We start from the raw sequence: 12149 nt of genomic DNA on the forward strand, positions 1-12149 counted from the left end.
CTCCCATTTTTAGACCATATAGGTAACTTTCTGATGTTGCCATGGCATTTGTAAACTGTCATGGCACTGGTGAGAGTGTAGCAGTGAGGACGACCAGTGGTCACTCTTGAAGCCATCTTGGTTTTGGCGGGTTTTAGCTGGCTTCTTTATTGCAGCCTGTTTTATCAGCAAGGTCTTTATGACCTGTATCTTGTGCCAACCTCCTATCTCATCCTGTGACTTAGAATGCCTTAACCATCTGGGAATGCAGCCCAGCAGGTCTCAGCCTCATTTTACCCAGCCCCTATTCAAGATGGAATCACTCTGGTTCAAACGCCTCTGACAGTGGGAGTTTTCTCCCTGGTAAGAAGGAATATTTTAACACTGGCATTATTTAGAATTGCTGGCATGTGGTGACAATAAAAAGCAGATTGACTTTTAGACCTTTTCATTACTGTTTTAAAATTCTCTACAGACAGTGTACCCCTTTATCACCTGCATCCACTTCCACTACCACCAGTGTCATTGGAACGTCACTGCCAAAGTGCTTACTAGCCAAAGCACAAAGCCTATTTGTGTTACATAACATTCCCAGTGGGTGCTTCTGCTTGGTGGGCTCCCCCACATGATGATCCAGGAATTCAGGCTCCTTCTTCTAGGACTCTTCTTCCTCTCTCCTTCTCCCAATCATCTGCATCCAGTAAGGCCTGAATAGGTCAGGGAGGAAGCCCAGACAATTAATTCATGGAAAGCCGGAGCCAGGAAGTTGCACACAGAACTTCTGCTCTTGTCTCTTTGGTTAGAACTCAGTCACATGGTCACGCCCAACTGCAAGGGAAGCTGGGAAATGTAGTCTATCTACATTTCATGTGCTATCACAAACATCCATTAGTCTTTGCCACAATGTTTTAAATATTTCACAATAAAGAAATGTTAAATGTCTGTGTTAGACAAGAATGTGGATAAACTACCTTCTATGAGTCTTCTTTCTCTAGTATAGGAATTTTACCATGGGACAGATAGTCATGGTTCAAAGTCATGAAACAAATGATGTCAAATTTTATACTGTCCCAGTGACCAGAATGCTAAGTTCACAGAGCTTTCCACTGCCTCTTTCTCCTACTCAGATGCTTTCCCTTCTGAGTACATGCCTAGACTACATTTCCCAGTCTCCTTTGCAGCTAGGTATGGCCATATGACTCAATCCTTACCAATAAAACATGAAGGGAAGTGACATGTGCCACTTCCTGACCTGAGCCTTACAAGTTTCTGTGCCTGCTTCATGAGTTCTTTCCTCTTCCCATTGGCTGCAACCCTCTGTGCCCCAGCTTCCACTGTGCAGACAGGAATAGTATCCTAGGGCAGTGCAGTGATTCTCAAACTTGCAGAATCACTCAGAGGGCCTGTAAAGATACAGATGGCTGGGCCCCACACATAAAGTTCCTGATTCACTAGGCCCAGGATAGGGCTGGAGAGTTGACATTTCTAACAAGTTCCCAGGTGCTGCTGATGCTGCTGGTCCAGGGACCACCCCAGAAACTGCTGTCCTAAGGAATGATGACATGCACTATGAAGAAACCTGGGTCTCTGAGTGGCCCCCTGGATCATAGCTGCCTTGACAACTTGGCAGCTCAGTTGAAAAAGAAGTAAACTTTTGTCTTCTTTCAGTCACTGCACTGCTGGGCATCTTTGTTACAGCACCTTAACCTTTTACCCGCACTAACAGAGTTGGGATTCTGTCACTTGCAACTAAGAGTCCTGATCAATACAGACTCAAAGCTTAACTTCAGTAAGTTCCACCACCAAGAGGGTTTGCTTCTTTTTTCCTGCTTATCCCAAACCCCCAGTTTTTTCATCCTACCTTAGTATTGACCAGGATTCTGGAAGGAGATATGCATATACACCAAGCCCTGGGAAGGAGCTGGAAAGTGGAGAATATTCCACTCTGTTACAATCTTTTCAAACATTAACATTATTATTATTATTATCTCAACTACTTGCCTGAGTCCCTTGAACACAGACCCGGCTCTGAAATGTAGTTGCCATGGGGTCTGGAAACAGCCCAGACACCCATTCCTCATTGGTGGGTACCTCTTGTGCTGTTTTCCTGGGTCTAGGTGAACACTCACACTGTGCAGGTAAAGCAGGGTGCAAATGCAGGATATGGGGACTCGTGTGGCTCAAGCTCTACCTTGGAATGTGTGGCTTAAAGCCCTGGAGATCAAGCTTGGTAGTGGGAGAGGAGGTGGGGGGAAGGTTCCATGACCCTGTGAGAAGAGGACTCACAATGTCTTCAGGGCTCTGTTTCCTGAGGTTAATGGGCCCTCAGCAAAGCACTTTAGAGGGTGTTTCTGTATTTCTCTTGCCTACTCCTTTACCATGTATAGGTGGGCCACAAAGGGGTCCATGTAGAATAGTGTTTTTCCTATGGTCATTTAGCAAGTCTGGGACAGAGTCCATTTGAGAACCAGGCCTCCTGTCTCCCAGCCCAAGGATTTAAACAATTATCCCATCCTCGTTTGGAAAGCAGCCATGTCCCCAATTGTAATATGGGCTCTGGCCTTTGGAGGACCAGAAAGAGCCTAGCAATGGCCTCTTCCTTTCTGGACTAGACTCAAACTTTCCCCAGCCTCCTGGAACATGCCACAGAGCCCCACACCAGCCCCATGTGGTCTTGGTCAAGATTCATACTCTTCCAGCACCAGTCTCTGAATTTCATAGGGTGCTTCATAGCAAATAACAGGAAACCCCACCCAAACTAGTTTGAACAGTAGGAGATGAACTGCCTACAATGTTTTGTTATGTTTTGAGGGTTAAAAAGTTACCTATTGGGTACAATGGCCTACAATGTGAATGGAGTCCAGCAGTAGAGTAAAATTCAGGTCTGGTTTGATCAGGGGCTGCAATTCTTTCAGCTCTTTCCTCCTCTGTGTGTTAGCAATAATTTCAGGCTGGCTTCTGTGTTGTGCAGAGTTCCAGCCTCAGCTCTTCACACCATAGCCTTCAGAAGGATCAGGAGACAAAGGATTCCCAAATTCCTAGCTCAGGTCCTAAGCCTCCTGCTTAAACCAGTCCCTGGGGCCAGGGGTTTGACAAGTACTGACCGGTTTGGGCCTGGCTTTCCTGACCCAATTATTATGGCCAGTGAGGGGAGGGTGCTCTCAGTGAGAAGTGGTTTTCAACACTGATGTGACTGGCATCTTCGGTGAGACAATTTTTTATTTTGCCAAATTATCTTGTACATCCCAGAACATTACAATCCCTGGTCACCCCACCACCAACTAAGTGCCAATGGTGCCCTCCAGGCACCTTGATAATAGGCTTGCCCTCACTCTACTACAAATGCTGTCCAACCCACCCTCAGCAGGGGGTGGGGAGTGGGTAGTACTACTTCAGAAGAGAATCTCTAGGATCAGTTAGTCCCAGCCCTGGAGCTGGGGGTAGGGCTAATCTCACTGAAATCCAGAACTACTAAGCAAGATGGACAGGTAAAAGGAATTTTGGGGCTGGGTGCGGTGGCTTATGCCTGTAATCCCAACACTTTGTGAGGCCGAGATGGGAAGATCACAAGGTCAGGAGATTGAGACAATCTTGGCTAACATGGTGAAATCCCATCTCTACCAAAAATACAAAAAATTAGCTGGGAGTGGTGGCACACGCCCGTAGTCCCAGCTATTTGGGAGGTGGAGGCGGGAGAATCACTTGAACCTGGGAGGCAGAGGTTGCAGTAAGCCGAGATCACGCCACTGCACTCCAGCCTGGGCTACAGAGCGAGACTCCATCTCAAAAAAAAAAAAAAAAAAAAAAAAGGAATTTTGGGGAGATAACCCCTGATTCTGCAACCATCTTCTACTCTGAATAAAGAGGGGATCCATCCTTGCCAGTCCTCCCCATCTCTGCTTCTAGGTCTGGATTGTCTTGGTGATTTCTGGTGACCTTATGCCATTGTTTTTTCAGGCTTAGAAGCCCTAATTCATTACTCTATGAATCATACCTGTTCTCATGTGACAAGTGGCTCTGTGACTGGACCACCACTTCTGAGAGGATCTCAGCCTCATCCCTGGGTTTGTCTGCTATCCTGCTACTTCCAGTTGACCAGACACAAGCAGCCCATCTTAGGTTTACCAATCATAAATACAGACCCAGCCTCTCCATCTGAGTCTGCAGGGCAAGGCACAGACACATTCCTATCCTCACAGAAGCTGAGGACTTCATGGAGTTCTCATTCCCTTCCTGCTATTGTCATAAATGGGCAAAGTGAGACCAGAAGAGAGAGCAGACTTACTTAAGGACACATGACTAGGGACAGAAAGGTAGAAGTGGGAGATGATCAGGGAGGAGGCAGTGGAGAAAGTAATGGATGGGAAGTCAGCAGACTTTCTACTGGACGGCTCCACCTAGATATCCACCAGAGTCTCAAACTCAACCTGCTGAAACCCAGATTCCATGGGGGCAGGAGCTGCAGCTGTCCTGTTTACCACTGTGTCACCAGCTTCCAGCATTCTACTTGACATAGAAAGGTACACAATATATATTTATGAAATGAATGAATGAATGAGCCAACTTCCCCTTCTTTGTTCTCCCAGCACTTGCCCAACCCTCTATCTCCATTACCCTCTGCATCCAGATGGTCATCAAGATCTGGTTATTTTTCCTTAAAAAGCTCTTGAATATTGCCTCCCCTATCACACACTTTATTCTTGTAAACATCCCCTGTATGAGTTATTTATTACTGCATACAAAACAAACCACCTCAAAACTTAGTGGATTAAAACAATTACTTATTTAGCTCATAATTCTGAAGTTGGCAATTTGGTATGGGCTCAGCAGGGTGGTTCTTCTGGTCTCAGCTGGGCGGTCTCATACATCTGCAGCCAGCTGTTGGCTGGGTAGCAGCTTTGCCTTTCTTAGCTGGGCTCGCTCACATCACAGGGACTTAGGTGGGATGGCTCACATCTGCTCCATGTGTCTCTTACCATCCAGCAGAATGGCACTGGCTCATTTACAGAGTGGCTGGACAGAGTTCCAGAAGACAGAGGGAAAGTCTGCAAGGTCTCTTTTGAGGCCTAGGCCTGGTACTGGCCTAAGAAAGTTATAAGGCCTGCCCAGATTCAAGGAGCAGAGAAACAGATTTCCCTTTGTGATGGGGTGTGAATATAAGGAATAAATAATGACAGCCATTTTTGCAATTTAGCATCAACCCTATTCCAGACCATCCCAGTGTTTTATCAGTTGGCTTTCTAGCTGGTCTTGCAATCTCACTATAGTCCCTCCCCATCCCACCTGTCATCTATATGCAGTTTCCCAAGTGTTATGGTCTCTTCATTACTAGGTCTTTATACATGCGATGTTCCCTGTGCCTGGTACTCTCTCCTGCCTTACCTTCCCCAACTTCCAGCCTGGATTGCCTCCTCCCTCTGCTCCCATAGCAGCCAGTACTATCACCACCATTGCCATAAGGGGCCTCTGTTGGTTTTGCCTTCCCAGTATATTTTCCCTTTTCTTTGAGGGACAGTCCCCCAATTTTCCTTTGGGAGGCCTTCCACGTCAGTCCCCATGGTTCAAAGGAGGCTGATTAAAGCACCTCAGATGCAGACACCAATATGTGACCAGGCCTGGTCAATCAAAATTATAGTGATTGGTTCAGGGATAGTCATGTGACCCCATTCCAGCCAATGAGAGTCAACCTCAAGACTGTTTCTGGAACAATTGGGAAAGAGGTACGATCTTTTGACTCAAGTTGCCAGACTAGTAGCGGATAAGCCTGGAATCTCTGCGGTCTATCTTTGTCACCATGAGATGTGACCCTGTCTGAAAAATGAACCCACACACACCCCAGAGAATAAGAGAAACAAATTTCAGGGAATATGGTTTGAGAAGCTGGATCCAGCCATGCCTAAAGCCTTACATTTCTGAAATTTTTATTATGTGAACCAATAAATTCCTCTTATTAAACTAATTTGAGTTGGATTCCTATCTCTTCAATTAAGAGTCTTGACAAATATAATTATATGTGGTAATATAATCACCTATCGATTCTTGGCTTTTCTATTGGGCATTCTCCCTAGAAGCTGAGTGGATTTCTGGTTCATCTCTGTATCCCTGGACCCCAGCACAGAACCTGGGATATAGTAGGTATTTAATACATGCCTGTTGAACGGTGATTGAGACCACTGTAGCCCTGATTCTGCCTCTAGTTTGTGACCTTGAGCATCCATTTCTCCTTTCTGAGCTTCGTTTCCAACTCTGAATATGGGAATGATCCTTCTTGCCCTGTCTTGTTGAGGGCTGTAATAAGGACCAGATGAGCCCAGGCTTATGAAAGTACTTGACAAACTCTAAAGCTTTGTATACACGCAAGCTATAATTCTATTTTCAATGATGTACATTTTGTCCTAATTTCACCAGCCCCCAATAAATTGTAAGTTCTTGGGGACACAAAACAGCCAGTACATTGGAAGAACAAAAGGAAAATCTGAGAAACTCAATCTCAACCATCCTTAGAACTGTCTCCATGCAATATAGACTTGTTGTACCTGCAAATAAAATGAGGAAGATTGGCACCTGGTGCCCAGTACCTCCCTCCCTCCTACTACCTGCACAAATCAGAGGATGCTGGACAAGAGGTCCCAGCGTCTCTTTAATTTGAGTCATTGCAAGTGACATAATGGGGCAGAGTCTGGCTTGCTATTCTCTGAACTATCTCCTCTTTCCTCCTGAGCACCCAGAAAAAACCACATCTCCCAGCCAGGTGACTGAGGTCTGGCCATGGGATGTGATTCCAGACCTGGATCCTTACAATCTTCCAGACTCCATCTCTGTCGTAATCTTCTGGGCACGTGCAGAGAATCCGGTAGAGGACTCCAAGGCTCTAGAACATGATTCCTAACCTTTCTTTATGAACCTAGGGCCCCTTGAGCAGCTGGTAGAGTCTATGGTATCCTTCTCAGTTAATACCTTTAAATGCATAAAATACATGGAATTACAAAGGCAACAAATTATTAAAATGTAGTAACCAAAATGTAAAAAGTATGTGATATAGTGATTCCTTATTAACACATGAAACAATAAGATCTAGTCTAATTACCATAATTTCAATGTCATGATAGTATAAACAGTATTTAAAGTTATCTGTAATAACATCAATATAATATGAAAATATCTATGATTTCTATTGGCAACAAATAGGTACTGCTAATACCACTTTGTTATCTATATTCATAATGGAAAGAAATGTTAAATGTCAGAGGTTAGTGTAAATAAAGATGCAATGATTTTCTCTTTCAAGTTCATGAATTCCTGAATTCCATCCATAGATCCCTTGGGGGCCTGTTGTCTCCAGGAGAGGAATTTCAGCTTTAGGACATGGAAGATCACAAGAAAGGAGCCTGGATCCCCGGATGACCACGTGGAACAGAGATCCCTCCAACACATAATTACCCTGGAGGAAAAGACTGTTTTTTTCCCAGAGCATTGAGACCCTGGAACCAGGCCTGAACCCAGCTGGGTGACCCTGAGCAAGTCACCTAATCTTTGGAAACTCCATATCCTCATAGACTACATTCCCTGCTGTGGTCTGAATGTTTGTGTCCCCCCAAAATTTATATGTTGAAACATAATCCGGTATTAAAAGATGGGGCCTTTGGGGGTTGAATGAGATTAGTGCCCTTATAAAAAAGGCTTGAGGGAGCTTGTTAGCCCTTTGCCCTTCCCCCATGTGAGAACACATAGAAGTTGCCATCATCCAGGAGAAACGGGCCCTCACCAAATACTGAATCTGCTGGAACCTTGATCTTGGACTTCCCAACCTCCAGAACTGTAAGAAATAAATTTCTGTTGCTTATCAATTACCTAGCGTAAGGTATTTTTGTTAGAGCAGCCTGAATAGACTACGACAATCCTACTTTTGTAGGACCATCATGAGGGATAACAGCTCTGAATGCTTATACACTTTGTGGTAATTTATATCTGGAGTCTCCAAACATGGGCCAGTAAACTGTACTAAAAATAAGGGCAACCTAGTGAATTCTCTTCAGTTAAATGGATTCCATCTGAAGGACTGTCCTTTACTCTGAGATTATGACCTTCCTAATTCCAGGGGTTATGAAATTCATTCTTTTATAAAATGAAGGTGATTATAAACAGCACTTGCAGATTTTTTCCCATTGTTCTCACTTTGCAATTGGAGTTGCCATTCTTATTTGGATTCACAAATATTTTGAAGTATTGGCCAGGCATGGTGGCTCACGCCTGTAATCCCAACACTTTGGGAGGCTGAGGCGGGTGGGACACTTTAGGCCAGGAGTTCAAGACCAGCCTGGTCAACATGGCAAAACCCCATCTCTACTAAAAATACAAAAAAAATTAGCTGGGTGTGGTGGCGGGCACCTGTAATCCCAGCTCCTGAGGAGGCTGAGGCATGAGATTGCTTGAACCTGGGAGGTGAAGGTTACAGTGAGCTGAGATTGTGCTGCTGCACTCCAGCCTGGGTGACAGAGTGAGACCCTGTCTCAAAAAATAAATAAATAAATAAAAATAAATTTTAAAACATTGAAGTATTATGAAAACCCAGAAGTATGTGGATCATTGCTTTCTACCACCCCAAAAACATTAATTTATTATCACTCAAAAGTAATAAAGCTTAGAGAGGATTTCGTTCCTGACCTGGCACAATTTTGAATAATAATAGTTAAGATGTATTGAGTTAAGATGTATTGAGGGTTTCAGTGTGCCCCAAGCTGATCTATATATTTCATGTGTCTAACTGGTTTATTGAATAATCTGAACATGATGAGGGATACACATAAATGAATTTAGCTTTTCTTCAACCATTGCCTTTCCAATACATTCAATGAAATCTCTCCTTTTTGCCCATGCCTTTCTGTCCAGTTTCAACATCCAATCATATCATATTTTACACTTTCCCTGAATCAAGCTTGGCCCTTCACCTCAAGAATGTTATTTAACAGTCAAGTAGCCTAACTATGTGCACCTTACAAGGCTATGAGGTAGGTACTATTACTAATGGCATCTTACATCCACTAAGGCCCAGAGAGGTGAGGTAGCTTTTCCAAGATCACACAGCTAGTAAGTTTTAGGCACAGGATTCAAATACAGGCTGTCTGGTTCCAGAAACTTGCCCTTAACATTTATTCATAATCTTCTGCTTTATGTAGGCTGAGGGGGCTTTTCAGAGAAGGAAAGCTTTCTTCCACATCCTGAAGAAAGTCCTACAGGGGGTGGGCACAGTGACTCACGCCTGTAATTCCAGCACTTTGGAAGCCTGAGGCAGGGGACTGCTTGAGCTTAGGAGTTCGAGACCAGCCTGGGCAACGTGGCGAAACCCCATCTCTACAAAAAATACAAAAATTAGCCAGGCGCGATGGCTCGCACCTATAGTCCCAGCTACTTGGGGGGCTGAGGTGGGAGGATAGCTTGAGCTCAGGAGGCAGAGGTTGCAGAGCCAAGATCATACCACTGTACTCCAGCCTGGGTGACAGAGTGAGACCCCTATCTCCGGAAAAAAAAAAAAAAAAAAAGTCCTGCAGGCATGATACGGTGGTATTTGACACCTCTTGTCCGTTCTTGACTTTGGGGCTTTGGCTGTAAATCTGAGACAACAGGAAAAGTCCCATTTAAGAGTCTCTTACATGTGTGTCATTTAACTTAATCCTCAAGACAGCCCTATATGGGAAGTGTATTAAACAGGGTAATGCTAGTTGCTATAGCAAACAGCCCCCAAGATCTAGTGGCTTAACACAATAGCAGTTTATCTCTTACCTAATATTGCAAGGCAGGTGCTTGTTCCTGGTTGGAGAGCAGATTTCCTTTACGTGGTGATCCGGGTGACTTCCATGTTGCAGCTTTGCCATCCCGCAGGGCTTTGGGGTTCTCTGTATCTAGACAGACAGGGATGGAGAAGCTCACCTGCTTCCTCAAGGCCCTGCCTGGAAGTGACACTCACCACTCCTGTTCACATTCCATTGGTGGAGACTAGTCACATGGTCATACCTAGATGCCAGGGATGCTGGGAAATGTAGTCTCCAGTGGGGCAAATGTCTTCCGGAGACAATTCCACACTATGGAGTCTTTTCCAGAGTTAGTGCATAAAGTCCTTTTACCAATCTGTTTAACCAGCTTGCCAGGCTAACCAGTGCTCTCCATGCTGTCTGAATGCAACGCTACTGCCTCAGGCACATTGAATGCTTATGGCTAGTAAGCCATTCTCTAGGCCCCTGGGGCTCTTGGCTGTAGAAGGGCATGCTTGCCAACAGTCCACTGGGTGTGTTCCCAAATCAGTTTGCAGAAGGCACACTGAATATTGTAACAATGTAACTGAATTAGATATTCCATAAACTGATGAAATATGAGTGCAAAAGGAAGAGATTTGTTTTTCTGAAAACTCAATGAAGACTCATTGCTAAAAAGAATACTGTCAAATTAGGTGTGGAAGAACCAACTACAAAACATCTGGAAAAAAAAATAACCACAAGAATCTAGAGGGATTCTGCACTCCAGTTGCTATACAAATGTCTGCAGGTCCTTGCCCCACTTTAAAGAAACCAGAATTGACCGGGGACAGTGGCTCATGCCTGTAATCCCAGCACTTTGAGAGGAATTACAGGTGTGAGCCACTGTGCCCAGCGCCTGCGGGACTTTCTTCAGGACATTATACCAGCTTTCCTTCCCTCAAAAGCCTCCTTAGCCTATATAAAGCGAAGATTATGAATAAATGTTAAGGGCAGGTTTCTGGAACCAGACAGCCTATATTTGAATCAAGCAATCCTCCTGCCTCGGACTCTCAAGTATCTGGGAAAATAGGCTCACACCATGGCACCTGGCTTGAAATTTCAGCTTAATTCAATTTTAATTAATTTAACTATAAATGGCCACATATGGTTACTGGCTAAGGCATTGCATAGGGAAGCTCTCTGTTACACTAACATTAGCACATGTATTTCTTCACGTCTCAGACTCTTTATCCCTTTGCCTTGACTCTTTCTAGCCCATGATGTCTTCTGCAATGCAAGTCCTGCCCCCTTTGATTCAGACAGACAGCTCTTGATTCCAATATATTATGCTGACTGGGAAAGGGAGGGTGGTCCTTGGCAGGAGGAAAAGGGACAGGCCTCTGTCTGTAGCAGCTGGGCTCAAGTTGCCATACGGCAGCAACTGCCACCTGTAACAGCACCATGCTAAGCTTCTCACCGGCAGGGAGGGGCCACTGTCAAGAGCAAGAGCTCAGCAGCTGGCTCCCCCTCTCTTTGCAATTGTGACTTTGAAAAAAATCTCTGCATCCTTCTGAGCCTCAATTTCCTCATCTATAGGGTGGAATTAACAATGCCTACTGTTGTTCTGAGGATTAAATGAAGTGAGGCCTGCTTTGTGCTTGGATCATACTAACTACTCAATCAATGTTCTTATTTACTCTAACTCTCAGAGTCACCGCCTACTCAGACCAAATAAACAGCAGGGGAAAAAATAGGGTGGGATGGACAGAGAGAAAGATTCTTTTAAAAAGTGTTTTATTGGCCAGGTGCAGTGGCTCACACCTGTAATCCCAGCAGTTTGGGAGGCTGAGAAGGGTGGATCACCTGAGGTCAGGTGTTCAAGATCAGCCTGGCCAACATGGCAAGACCCCATCTCTACTAACACTACAAAAAAAATTAGCCGTGCGTGGTGGTGCGTGCCTGTAGTCCCAGCTACTCGGGAGGCTGAGGCAGGAGAACTGCTTGAATCTGGGAGGCGGGGGTTGCAGTGAGCCAAGATTGTGCCATTGCACTCCAGCCTGGGCAACAAGAACAAAACTCCATCTCAAAAAAAAAAAAAAATGTTTTATTGTGAAAATTCTCAAATATACATGAAAGTAGAGAGAATGGTTTAGCAAACCTCTATACTCCTATCAGTTAGATTTTCAAATCTAAAACAAACCACAGCAAAGGTTTTTTTTTTTTTGTTTTTTGAGGCAGAGTCTCACTCTGTCACTCAGGCTGAAGTGCAGTGGCTGATGGACCAACCTCCCCAGGCTCAAGTGATGTGATCATGGCTCACTGCAGCCTCGACCTCCCAGGCTCAAGTGATCCCCCCACCTCAGCCTCCCGAGTAGCTGGGACTACAGGTGTGCACCACCATGCCCAGTTAATTTTTTTTGTATTTTTTGTAGAGACAAG

General features: G+C 44.7%; 1 long non-coding RNA gene across 1 annotated transcript; it reads right to left on the reverse strand.

The window, feature by feature from the left end:
- Positions 1 to 410: 410 nt before the first annotated feature.
- LOC108580598 lies at positions 411 to 11575 on the reverse strand. Its single transcript, XR_001891830.3, has 2 exons — positions 9760 to 11575; positions 411 to 1900 (listed from the first exon to the last, which is right to left on the reverse strand). It is a non-coding gene; the product is annotated as an uncharacterized LOC108580598 (long non-coding RNA).
- Positions 11576 to 12149: the final 574 nt, after the last annotated feature.

The sequence above is a fragment of the Papio anubis genome, chromosome 16, assembly GCF_008728515.1.
Source record: "Papio anubis isolate 15944 chromosome 16, Panubis1.0, whole genome shotgun sequence".
Taxonomy (NCBI): domain Eukaryota; kingdom Metazoa; phylum Chordata; class Mammalia; order Primates; family Cercopithecidae; genus Papio; species Papio anubis.